We start from the raw sequence: 13,911 nt of genomic DNA, 5'->3' as shown, positions 1-13,911 counted from the left end.
AGAAGAGTTCGGGGCAGAAGAAGATATCAGATGATAGATAATATTGAGATATAAGATAGATCATACGAGGAGACAAAAAGGAAGGCAGAAAATAGGAACGATGGGAGAAAGCTGGGTTTGCAGTAAAATATCTGCCCTTGGGAGAACACTGAAGGAAATGAATAAGTGAAACTATGGCAATCACATCATAGTGTCGTTACACAAACACAGCTCTTGCAATCTTTGTGAATACGAGCAGTGTAAAAAATTACAGAGAAGCACAATATAACATACATGGCTACTTCAGCGCTGAAAAACAACGAAAGCTGACTTGGTTTCTATCAGGTGACGGGGAACACGAGCACGTAAGCTTATTTGTCGGACTCCCACAGAACAAAACAAAAACTTGGGGCATCCCTACAACAGGCTTGCAGCCACAGAGTACGCCGGGGCACACAACAGCATCATTATTGTTAATTGCTTTTCCTTTTTTGCTTGTGACTCCGTGAATGAATCCGGGTACTACTCTTCCAAAACAGCTGCGTACTTCCCCCTGTCTTATCCAGTGTTATGCATAACCAATTTCATGTAGCCTACTTTCCTGACTATATTTTAGTATCATATTTGTGCAATGTACAGTGAAAAACACAGACTACTAGTTATCAATGACGTATTTACGTATGTCTTTTATGTAGGGAAGAGGGGGCACATTTGAATAGTTTTTCTTACTTACTTATTGCCTTTAGGGAACCCGGAGGTTCATTGCCATCCTCACATAAGCCCGCCATCGGTTTCTATCCTGAGCAAGATTAATCCAGTCTCTACAATAATATCCCACCTCCCTCAAATCCATTTTAATATTATCTTCCCATCTACGTCTCGACCTCCCCAAAGGTCTTTTCCCCTCCGGCCTCCCAACTAACACTCTATATCCATTTCTGGATCCGCCCATACGTGCTACGTGCCCTGCCCATCTCGAACGTCTGGATTTACTGTTCCTAATGATGTCAGATGAAGACTACAATACTTGCAATTCTGCGTTGTGTTACTTTCTCCATTCTTCTGTAACTTCATCCCTCTTAGCCCCAAATATTTTCCTAAGCACCTTATTCTCAAACATCCTTAGCCTCTGTTCCTCCCTCAAAGTGAGAGTCCAAGTTTCAAAACTATACAGAACTTTTCGGTTCTTAAGAACTTAAAAACAGTTTTTCTACTTACATTTTTTATTCACATTCATATCAGTTCTTTTTTTTTAATTTTAAATGGCACAGAATTACAAGACATTGTTTAATGAACAGCTCGCAGAAATTACATATAACTGAACGTAAATTAAGTCAGAACTAACTCTTGTAACATGTTCAAAACTGCCCCATGTATGGGGTACCTACGAACAGGTATAGGGAACTTTTGAAAAATATCCAAATCATCTGCTAAAGATTTAGATAACTCTCAAAATGTCATGTGAAGAGCACTACTATGATTTCATTAGTTTTCCTTTAAAACTACTGAAGTCCACATCAAAGTGTTTCATTGTCATAGTGCGAGCACTTTCTCCTGAATTCTCCGGTTGTGTGAATTTCATGACAATATCACTTTTCTTTGTCTTAATTACTGTAGTCTTCAGTTGTCGAAACCTCAACATAAACCTGACATTGCCCATCTACCTTTTCCGCTTGTTCAACTTAGGGAACTTTGGTTTCCTTTGTTGCATGCTACGTCAGAAAACATTTCCTCAGTTTCTTTTCTTTCTACTGCTAGCTACTATATCTTGTAGAGTTCGACATAAACCTAAAATTGTATCTGTTGACAGACTGGTGTTCTCAGGTTTTCTCATTCTGAGTTGTGATGTAGCTTAATGAAACCCTAAAGTCAGTCAATTCTGATATTATTCCATGCTTCGATACAGTTGCAAGCTAGATTACGACTTAATTAATTTTTTTAGTTGGTTATTTAACGATGTTGTATCAACTACTATGTTATTTAGCGTCGATAGGATTGGTGATAGCAAGATGGTATTTGGGAAGATGAGGCCCAGGATTCGCCATAGATTACCTGACATTCGCCTTACGGTTGAAGAAAATCTCAGAAAAAATCGAACCAAGTAATTAGCCCAAGCGTGAATTGAACCCGCGCCCAAGTGCAACTCCGGGTCGGGAGGCAAGCGCCTCAGCCGACTGAGCTACGCCGGTGGCCTAATCATATGTTAACTGACGTATGCTCGTGTAAGTCATTCCATAATTAATCTCAGTCAGGGGCGTATTTTGCGGGCTACCGGCGGTAGCCCAAGGAAATTACAAAAGAAAAAGTTTATAATATAACATAATGTAATAATTTTGTATTATTAGTTTTACCATAGTAATTAAAATTAAAGTAATTGTTAGATATATTTTGTGTAATAATAGGGTCAGCGGTAGCCCAAACCCTTTAACCAGTATACGCCACTGATCTCAGTAGGCTACATTTAATAATATAATTAACTAATTGTTCCCCGGTGAACACCTGTTGGCTCGACATCGCCAACCATGTTTTCCACCTATCTCATCGCCTTCTTAAACTTCTTCATTTGTTAAAATAATGACATGTCACACTTTGAAGCTGAAACTCTTAATAAGAGTTTTCCTTCACTGGTAGACTTTGCTGCTTCCTGAACAGTTTCATTGGATAATTCTTGCTTATTCTTTTCTTTATGTATGCCCGAACAATTTTATGCCCTAAAAACAAATACAGAGTGGTCCAAAAGTCTCGATCCATTTCCATTAAATCTGCAATATTTTCTTTTTATTTCAGTTTAAAGGCTGGTTCACAATAAACCGGGAAAGGAAACGGCAACGAGAACGAGAACGGAAATAATGTTAAAATAAATGAATTTAAATGTGAGCGTTCACAATAGTTAATTGTGAATCCTCGCATTTAAATACATTTATTTTAACAATATTTCCGTTCTCGTTCTCGTTGCCGTTTCCGTTCTCGGTTTATTGTGAATCAGCCTTAATCGAGAAGTATACTTACTATTGAAGAACGATTCACAGCTGTTTCCGCACGATTGCGATTATTAAGCTATGAACAAGTGCGTCAGGAGTGTGAAAGAAAATTTTATAAACCAGCACCTACTAGAACAATATTCGGATGTTAGTGAACAAATTCAAAAGAACAGGAAGTTTTCTTGATGAAAAGCGTTCCGGCAAACCACAGACCTCTGCAAATGATGTTCCACTTCTTCAGCATGCGACTGAACGCAGTCCAGGCGCGTCGACTCGCCGCCTCAGTAATGAACTGGACATTCCCAGGACAACAGTCTGGAGAGTTCTGCGGTTTACACTCCATCTGCAAGTGCTACATCATTTAGAACAGGAAGATTATGCTGCCCGTCCGGCTATGTGCCATGATCTACTTGAGGCTATTGCTAATGAGAATCTAATGAATCATATCCTTCTAAGTGACGAGGCTACATTTCATAATGTGGTCATGTGAGTAGGCATAACTGTGGAATATGGGCCGACGAGCAACCTAATGCTACTTACGAATGGCAAAAGGGATACATCCAGAATTACTGGTCGATACATCATGTTTCAAGAATCCACAGTCATTGGAGTCACATACTTCAACAATTCCTAGAACCACAGCTTACTCAGGATGGTGTTTTACACTCTGTTGTCTTTCAGCAAAATGGTGCTCCACCCCACTTCGCTATGGTTGTGTGTGACTATCGGCATGAAACCTTTCTGGATCAATGGCTCGGCAGAGCTGCGCCAAGACTGTCGGCGTGACGCCAATCAGACTTAACCCTCACTTAATTTTTTTGGTTGGGGTTTGATGAAGTCCCATGTGTATAAGACAAAGATCCGTGACCTTTCTCATTTACGGCAAGGCATTTACGAAGCAGTAGCAGCTATTACACCACGCAAGCTTCGTAATGCTTTTAGAGCGATAGTGCAACGCAGGGAGCAGTGCTTCGAAATGGAAAGGAGGCAGATTGAACTGTATTGAATATTATACATAGACTTCTGATAAATAACATATGTAACAATCATTAACGTTGGACTATGCTTTCAACAAAATGAATCGAGACTTTTGGACCACTCCGTATAATACCATAAATAAATTCGATATACAGGGTGATGAAGTGACTATGTTACAAACTCTTAGGGATGATAGAGGAGACAATTATTAACAACTTTCATATAGAAACCTATGTCCGGAAACAAGTTACAAGTGTAGATATGTTAGTCAGTGCAATCAGCTAGAATCGAACTCAAGGTCATCCTTTTGGAGTTTTGTTGCAGACAACCTGTTCCTGCAAACGTTGGTGATTTCTCATAAACATGATATAAATTAGTTGGCATCGTAAACGATATTTTGACTGATTAAACCTTGCAACTTTCCTTCCATTGTCTTTTGCTCTTCCATAAATGAAATATACCGGTATATTAGCAAGTTACGAGGAAAGTTAGCCACGTGGTGGAATCATTTAATTCACTTATTACAGGGAGCGTTGTATGGTACGTTTACGTTTTCTAAGTTGTTCTGTAATATCTGCCATTTTGTGTTTGACTTCCGTAAATTGTTACTGGATATAAAATGTTCGTTATATCGATGGATATATTGTGTCACTCTAAAGCTGCATCTACACGGTTCAACTTTTCTTTCAACTTTACGCTTTCAAGCAATGCATGCAAGATTGATATTTAATATTAATTAATATACAGAGCTAGCACAAATGATTTAAGCGATTTCATTGTTATGTATTATGAAAAGTATGAAGCCTACAGTATTGAAAATCATTTGTGCTAGCCCTGTATAGGCCTAAGTAGTGAAGATAACGTTCAAAACGGCGCACCATGTAGACACAAAATCTTCATGCATCTTAATAGAACGCACGTTTTAAACTTGATTCTTTCAATATTCTTCCCAGACTGCATGCGTACGCACATTAAAAATTGAACCACAGTCTAATAGCCTACATGTATTAGACTGTGATTGAACCATGTATATAGATACAGCTTTACCACGATATCCGGGCTAGAATATGTTGTGCTGTAAACAAAGCTGCAAAAGGTATCCATCCGCGAGCTGCTGTGATTGGACAGAATTGCGGCACTACTTTACCCGCCATGTGGCTGTCACTTTTAACTGTATATAACTGTCACCGCTCGGTAGAGGTTACATTCTTACGAGAAAATCGAAAAAATGACGACTAAAGTAAGTAAATATGAATGCAATCCAGATCCAATGTCATGAACAGGCCTGTTAAGAGCGTCAGAGGCCTACTAATATGAATGAAAGACATAAAATAACTATTTTAATTGCCTACCTAATAAGAATCAGACAAGGCGCGGACTCCTTCCAGGAAACTCCCCTCTTCCTCTTCAACCGCTGTTGCTGTTGTACTCAGCTGGGTTGATAAGGAACCGGTCAGCAATGGTGTCTCAGAGGCCGTCCGATTTTCAGAATTTCTTCTCTCTTTCTACATGGCGTATGAACGACGCCACATATCAGGTGTTGCCAACTTTAAGCCTTCGTTTAGTAAGGTCCTGACTTAATTAAGTTTAAAAAGATTTATTATTTAAAGCAACATACCTTTTCACTTTGCTCCAAACGGCTTCTATGGGATTTAATACACAGTGATAAGGACGGAGTCTTAACACTGTATGACCTGCTTGTTCTGCCATAGAAACCAAACATATTTGTCGAACTTCTTGTTAACGTTAGCTATCTTTATATGTTCTATCAGTTCGTCCTTCACCATGTCCGTGCTGTAGGCCTATGCTATTCTTTTCGCATCCACTCGATCATATCTTTTTTCAGCCACTGCTTAGTGGGAACGCGATCCAACTTTACACTATGGTAGGACACATTGTCCATAATAATTACACTGTTAGGTGCAAGCGAAGACAAAATTCCTTTAAACCAATTTATGAATATGTCGCCTGTCATCTATGATAGTTGCCGGTTTTCTTTGATTCCAGAGTGAACTCCCCACCCTCCACAAAACCATCTTCACTTTCTATGTGAAATGAGACGCCTATCTTCCCCAGTTGGATTTTTCAACCCGGTTGTCAGCCCTGACAAAAACGCCTGCTTTTTGTTTTTATGGTAGAATTTACCTACACTTTAGAAACAGCATGACCTTCGTCGACCCACGTCTCGTCAAGAAAATATAACTTACGTCCCTCTCGCCTGTATTCACGTATTTTCCTCAAATACTTTCTACGCCACAATAATATATCTTCGCGGTCAAGAATAATGTTCTGAAGATCGGCAAGTCGGGATCACTATTTATAAAAGTCATTACTTTATTTATTGCAGGTGGCTCGTTCATTAAAAAAAGTGATGCACTTCACGACGCACTGCACTTTTATCACAGGTTTTTTTTTTTTTTTTTGCGTTTACGCGTTTTACCCGGTGTAGATAAATGCTTTTTACTTATCACTTTACTGCGTGCAGAGTTAATGCTTGGTGAAGAAACACCAGTAAACTCTGCCTTCAAATTCATTACATCCTGAATACGGTACTTAATGTTGGATACTTTTCACAGAATTTACTGAACACATTTAGAACAATTTGCTTTTCGCCACTTGTCAAGGGTTTGCCTTTCCGAAGCTTAACATATTCTATGCGAGCAGCCATCTTGCAAAACTGAAATTTAAATTTCCGCTCTTCTCCTTCCTTCCATAACATTTTCTGCGCATGCGCTATATGCCATAATTATAATATGTTAAATAATTATGAATTTATGACATGTTTTCATAATTATATAACTAACAATGTTTCAAATTGTTTTAGAAAATGATTGTATTGAAGTGATAGACAAATAACAGACTCGTTGATGACAACATATTCTAAGCCTGGAATTAGGTATTTGTTTCGTCGGTAATGTAATTTCTCTTGTGGACGTAGTATCTGGGTTACTCACTAGGTAGCAGGATTATATTTCGTAGGTAACAGCGCCACATCGATAATGTAGCGAGTTCTCAAATAGCATAACATTTTGCGTCCGGAAGACTTATACCAGTATTTCACGCAAATTTCTAACTTTTAACCACAAGTTCATATAGCTGCATAACTAGATAAAGTCGTGTTGGATTCGTTAGCCGAGCGGTTTAAAGTGCACAAAATATGACCAGCCAGCATATTGTGCGTAAGATAGCAGGATCGCTTCCTGGCCACAGCAATCAATTGAGCCTGATAAAGAATGAGGAGGGTCCATGTAAAACAATTGGTGTAATGGTACACATGAAAGCTGCCAGGGTTTCAGTTGAAATGATTTTCCTCCTTTCAAAAAAAAAATTATTTTAACTTATTTAAATCAAGTCTAAATTTAAAAATAACAACAAAATTGATGTCATAGATAATTTTGGTCTATAATAATGTGTTAAGTGTATACATTATTCAGTACAGAAAAGTCAAGCGTCATCATTATCAACAATGGAAAACTTGAGCATGATCAAATTTCAACTGTTATGGGTCATATTACTAGCATTAGTGTAGATAAAAAAAATTAAATATTGAGGCGCTACATTTAAACAAACTCAAATATTCAATGAAAATCAAGTATTGGAAAAATAAAGACACATTTCAACAAACTAACATCAAGTCATTTGCTTCAGCCACAACAAAAATTAGTCGTCTTAAACCAGTTCATCGGCCCAACTTAATTATATCCATTTCAAACTATATCTGTGGATCTGATTCCCAAAAAGTTCCTCATTAAAGCTGACAATATTATTAAAAGCACAGTGAAAGAAACATTACAATTGCCAGGTGACACTCCTAATAGCATGCTGTATGCAAAAATATCAAATATAAAGGATTGTCAGTCATGTGTGCTACATGGGAAGCCTATCTGTAGCAGCTCAACATCAATACCAAGCTAGAACACCTAAATGACCAGCATATTAATGTTGTAAGAGACTATGAATCTATAAGAACACATTGCTTGTCGGAATTGCATATTAGGCCGGGTGCACACAGAATCAGACGCGACGCTACGTTTTGCTTTACAACGCCTCGCGACAGCTTAAAACTGTCTGCTCGCGACAACTGATTTGTTGGCTGTGTGGGTTTGGAAAACTGGCCTAGGCTAGAAAATGACGTCAATAATAGAGGACTGTCTATATGAAAAATTCTATTGTATTTGCTTATTATTTCCTACGGACGCAAGCTCCTAAAAATCTATACGATTGAAAGAGTCTTAAAATTAAAATGTACTGCACAAACGTCATCTTTTATGTTTATGACTACTTCACGACTCACAATAAAGAAAAATAATATATTAAATCAATAATGAGTGATAGTATAGAGCAGAGAATTAGGCTTACTACAAATTACACTGGTCAACAGTCATTTTGCGCCAGACATAAAACTAACAAATTCTTACTAATTTCGACCTCCTGAATTAATAAATAACAAGCAAAATGTTCCAACACTTCAGGTTTTCGAGATGCACAATATAATTAATTTTATTTGCATTTTATTTAAAAAAATCACCGTATTTCGTGTGTAACTATTTTGTTTTACAAATGTGAAGACCCATTATGTGAAAACAATATTAGTATAAGTAGGGCACCATGTTAGAAGCACTTGTAGAAAGGGAAATTATTTTGTTGCCCTTCTACGAGTCTATTTCGAGGGAGTGAAACAGGTTCGCGGTATAAATTCACTTGAGTTTACCTGATTTTACTTGAGATGTGCATTTCTTTCACGGTGAGCTTTAATTACATTACTGTAGTTTATATTTTGCAATATATCACCATGTCAAAACCACCGAACAACAATTTACGAAGCGCCATAACAAGGCTAGCAGTTCACGGTTTTCACCACAAACTGTGCAGAAGATCAGAGTACCACGAACCTTCCCCCGAATGCGTGTGCAAACTGTGCTACGAAGTGTGTCCAAAATATCATTTTAGTAAATGTGTGAATAGAACGAAGTCACTACTAATGGAATATAGTAAAGACAAGTAACTCATACCAATCTAAATTGCACGTTTGTGCGCACTTCTTTCTTATTAAAACAACTTCTAGAAGCGGAAATTGTTTTATTGCCCTTTTCGGTTCCATTTGGAGGGGAAGAAACAGGTTCGCCGTATGAAAACGCTTCAGTTTACCAGGATATTTCTGTGGTGTTACTATTCTGTGTAAGACGTGTAATTCTTTAAAGTGTGCTTTAATGATAATATTCAAAGTACGAATGGTTTATATGTGCGAATTTGAAGGTTGTAGCATTGCTTTTTGGAATGCAATTAGGCTACAAAAAATTTTGCTGATTTCCGTACGAATTGGACAGTCGCGCTCGAGATATTTTATTTTTATTTTATTGGGTTATTTTACGACGCTTTTTCAACATCTGGGTTATTTAGCATCTGAATGAAATGAAGGTGATAATGCCGATGAAATGAGTCCGGGGTCCAGCACCGAAAGTTACTCAGCATTTGCTCGTATTGAGTTGAGGGAAACCCCCGGAAAAAACCTCAACCAGATAACTTGCCCCGACAGGGATTCGAACCCGGGCCACCTGGTTTCGCGGCCAGACGCGCTGACCGTTACTCCACAGGTGTGGACTCGCGCTCGAGATAAGCATTATAAAATAAAACGACAATCACTAGAGCCAAGGAAGAAAAATATTATACATCAACCCCTTGTACATCAAAGCGAAGTAATTTTACCCCTTTTACACAATAAGTTAGAGTTAATGAAGAATTTTGTTAAAGGGATAAATTATAAAACTGAAGCATTTAAAAATATCTAGGAAAAATTTCCTGCTATTAATAATCCGTGGCGCTACACCCCGTGAAGAGCCAAGACCGACCAGCCGGCTGCTGGCCTCACGTCCACATGCCAAAACAGAGGTGGACGATCATCCAACTAGAATGGAGGTATCATGTGATTAGCACGATGATCCCCCAGTCGTTATATCTGGCTTTCGCAACCGGTTTTCGCTACCTATCGTAGCTTCCCAAGTGCATCACGATGCTAGGTGGGCACCGATCCCATACACTGGCCGAAATTTCATGAGAAAATATCTTCCCCCATGAGGACTCGGACCAGCGCGCATTCCTTAACATTTCCTGCTATTAGTGATTCAAAAATAAAGGAGGAAGTTCTCAATGGACCACAAATTAGAGAAATAATGAAGGACAATCACTTCGAATCTTTGCAGGAAGGAAAAGAGACAGCCGTCTGGATAGCATTCAAGGAGGTTGAATTAATTTTCTGGATAACTGTAGAAGTGAGAACTATGAAGAACTAGTGAAAAATTTACTGTTGGCGTATTAAACTAGGGGTTGTAAAATTTCCCTGAAAATTCACTTCCTTCACTCACATCTTGACTTTTTTTTCCCCGAGAATTGTGCGATTTCAGTGATGAGCATGATGAGCGCTTCCATCAAGAAATTTCAACTATGGAAAAAAGATACCAAGGACAATGGAGTACCAATATGCTAGCAGACTATGGTTGGACTTTAGCTCGTGATGTACCTGATGCCCAGTGTAAAATAAAATGCAGAAAAAGAAAGCTGTAATCTTCTGAACAGTGAATATTTAGCCTTATTGTCATTATATAAAACAATATTTTGAATAGATATAAATTCCAACATTTCTCAAAAACCGTAACCAACAACTGTTTTTATTGTCATATTCGTATTCAGGAGGCTCAAATTATATAGAAAACATATATCACATGCCTAGCGCAAAAACAAAATGTTAACATTTGTTACGCAGTGTTATTATTATAAATTATTATTCACCTGGTGCTTTCATCTCATTTGCAATGTTTCACATATTTTTAGAAACCACATTATTGTCGTGATATTGTTTCAAAAATTGTACAGAACGTATCTTTTCTGTACTAAATCAACTAATTTATCCGCATCGAGCTCCATTATGAATAATGTGCACTACACAACAATAGTATTTTTTGTAGATAAGGAAAGCGTGCAATCATAGCCACTACTAACGCATGCGCAGTACACTGCAGCTATCAGACGGTCTCCTCGCGACGAACTTCTAGCAGTCATTCGAAGTTGTCTCTTCGTGTCTCCTTGTGTCTCCTCGCGACCGTCGCGCCGCGTTTGATTCTGTGTGCATCGCACCGTAAGAAATCAATGGGAGACAAGTACCACGAGACAAAATGTCGCGTCGCGCCGCGCCGCGTCTGATTCTGTGTGCACCCGGCCTTAGCATAGATGAGGTGACAGGATCCATAAAACAATTGAAGACCTGAGAATGATAAGTGGATAAAGACCAAGACAGTAGTTTTGAGATAATCGAGAAAAAAGTTGAAAAGTTTCGGACATCTTTTAACATTTTATACCATTAAAGTAAATATTAATTGAATTTCCAATCAACAATTAATAAAAAATGACGATGGAATTATCCAGTTCTCACTCTCAATCAAAATTCTGAATTTCTTTCAATACAAAGTGACAAAAATGTGAACTTAAACACTAGCTACATAAATAACTTTATTTAAAATGTGTTTTAACATTAATTAAAAATCATTTTATGCCATTATAGTAAAAATTAACTAATTCCCTTTATATTATTTTTAACAAATATAAGTATAAACGTATCCAGTTCTCACACTCAAAGAAAGAATTCAAATTATTTCAAGACAAAATGTGTAAGTAAATGTAAATACTATTCACTAAAATACTAATGTCTGCAGTTAGTTAAAAGAATAGGAAACAACATATTTATATGCTAGTATTTGACTCTGAGTGCATCTCTATGTCCTTTTTATTAATATCCACATCTACTCATGAATATGATTATACCACAGTTTATACACTGGAGGAATGAACTTCTCAAGCTTCAAAATATCACTCAATTTTTTTCTGATTTCTTGGTAATGACGATTCGTACAGATTTCCAGCTAAATCCAAATTAATTTCATCCACATGCACTTTTTTCTTCATAGCAACAAAAGTATCAGATACGAGCATGTTGTGTCTCAGATACTGCAATATTTTCACCTGAATATATAAACATTTTACATATTCTACACGTCAAATAGTAGAAAAAATGGTCAATTGTTTCATTTAACGACGCTCATAACTGCCGAGGTTATATCAGCGTCGCCGATGTGCTGGAATTTTGTCCCGCAGGAGTTCTTTACTTGCCAGTAAATCTACTGACATGAGCCTGTCGCATTTAAGCACATTTAAATGCCATCGATCTGGGCCAGGACCGAAATTGCCATACTTTAGACATGCCTGCTGTAACACTGACAGTAAGAACAGGATAAGTCTGGTCTTTGTCCACTTCTCCTTCTCAACAAAAGTGGAAATCTAGAAAATGATAACATTCAGAGCCATGTAGCTCCCTTTGTACGAAGTATTTGACTATCATTTCACACAAGTATATGAAGTAAGGGCTATAGTTGCATTTCGCATTAAAATCTCAATTTCATAAAAAATGGTCTTTATCCACTTATCATTCTCAGGTCTTCAATTAAGACAACATCTTCGGCACTGTGAATTTAAAACCTGGTGTGCATACCCCCAGAAAGGAAAACGAGCTGTATTGTTTGAAGAAGTACCTGCAGCCAACTCGTGGATCATCAAGCATGAAGGAATATCAAGTTCTGAGACGAGAGAAATGCTAAAAATGATTGCAATGGTGGCACCAGTAAGTTCTCTCCCTGGTCGCTACAGGCACAACCCATTGCAGACAATGCAGTGAGAATGAAACTTTACCACATATGCTTCGGAGTTGCCCTCAGGGAGGAGTACTCAGAATAAAACGTCACAACACCAATGTTCTATGATCGCATATGCACTTCGATTAAAAAATCTAGAAGTCCACAAGGAAGATCAATGTATTGCTGATGGTGGGAGCAATTGTAGGATATCTAATATCATAGCTATAAATAGAAACAAACAAACAGCCGAAATAATTGATCCTACGATCAGATTTGAAAACTCAGCCACTCAACCCATCTGAAGTGAACGAAGAGAAAATGAAAATCTACGAGCCTATCATTCCATTCTTATCAGTCAAGTACAACATTAAAACATTCAAAGTTACTGGTCTCTTCTTTGGAGTGAGAGGAACTATTTCGAAACCTTTGAAAAGTGGAGGAAAAAATACAAGTTGAAGAGAGAACTTCAAGATGCCATCATCACCATCATAATACAATTTTTTGTAGTGATATTTCACCAGCATCTTCATGGAGTACTCTCAATTTAAATTGTACTAGGTCTCATTTTTGTATGTCTTCATTTCTTTTGTTTGAAAGCTTTTTATATATTTTTTTCATTTTAAATTTTATTGTGAGCTATTCTGTGTTGCAAGGCAAACCCAAAATGTTTGGTCAGATTAATAAATAAATAATTAAGTACTGTAACATACTTGTTTAATTAAAACAATTCGTGACAATTTTTTCTCTTCGTATTTTTGCAGGTGTCACACAAACTTCTACATTCATGATCACTACGAACATAAGTACCGGGCTACAGTGATCTGCAGTGGCATTCATCACTCTGGATTGACCTGGCTTTAAATTGACAGCGATGCTCGTCATTTAGCCCTATTTAGAAAACAAAGGACGATAATACAATATGGTTGCAAAACCGTGTAGTTAGCAGTTAATTACAAATAAATGATAAAACTTTAATTAATCATGTTTCCAATCATTCTGCTCTGTACGATATGAGTTTAAAAAAATACAGAGACCCATAAAAAAGGAAATGTTTTGGCAAGAAGTTGGTGAAATTGTAGCTAAGATTGGTAAAGTATCTGTATTTCAACACAGGTTAATTCTACGTATATTCCATTACATTAGAGAAAGAATAATTAAAATAGTATATATTTTTTAGAGGCAGTGTTTATACAAAAAAAAAAAAACTTAATTTAGTGTTCTTATATAGAGTGTCAAGGGAATATCTTCCCTGAAATTTCAATCTTTAATAATGACGATTAATGTAACCAATT

At 37.3% G+C, this 13,911-nt stretch overlaps 1 long non-coding RNA gene across 1 annotated transcript in view; it reads left to right on the top strand.

Annotated features, from left to right (window-relative positions):
• The window catches only part of LOC138713637 (uncharacterized), a 36,462-nt gene extending 22,868 nt beyond the window's left edge, over positions 1-13,594 (top strand). The window contains exon 2 of the long non-coding RNA XR_011335953.1: positions 13,381-13,594. This is a non-coding gene — a long non-coding RNA (uncharacterized lncRNA). The remainder of the gene's footprint in view (positions 1-13,380) is intronic.
• Positions 13,595-13,911: the final 317 nt, after the last annotated feature.

The sequence above is a fragment of the Periplaneta americana genome, chromosome 14, assembly GCF_040183065.1.
Source record: "Periplaneta americana isolate PAMFEO1 chromosome 14, P.americana_PAMFEO1_priV1, whole genome shotgun sequence".
Classification (NCBI taxonomy): domain Eukaryota; kingdom Metazoa; phylum Arthropoda; class Insecta; order Blattodea; family Blattidae; genus Periplaneta; species Periplaneta americana.
Note: the sequence above shows the minus strand (reverse complement) of the source record. Positions and strands in the feature narration are given on the sequence as shown.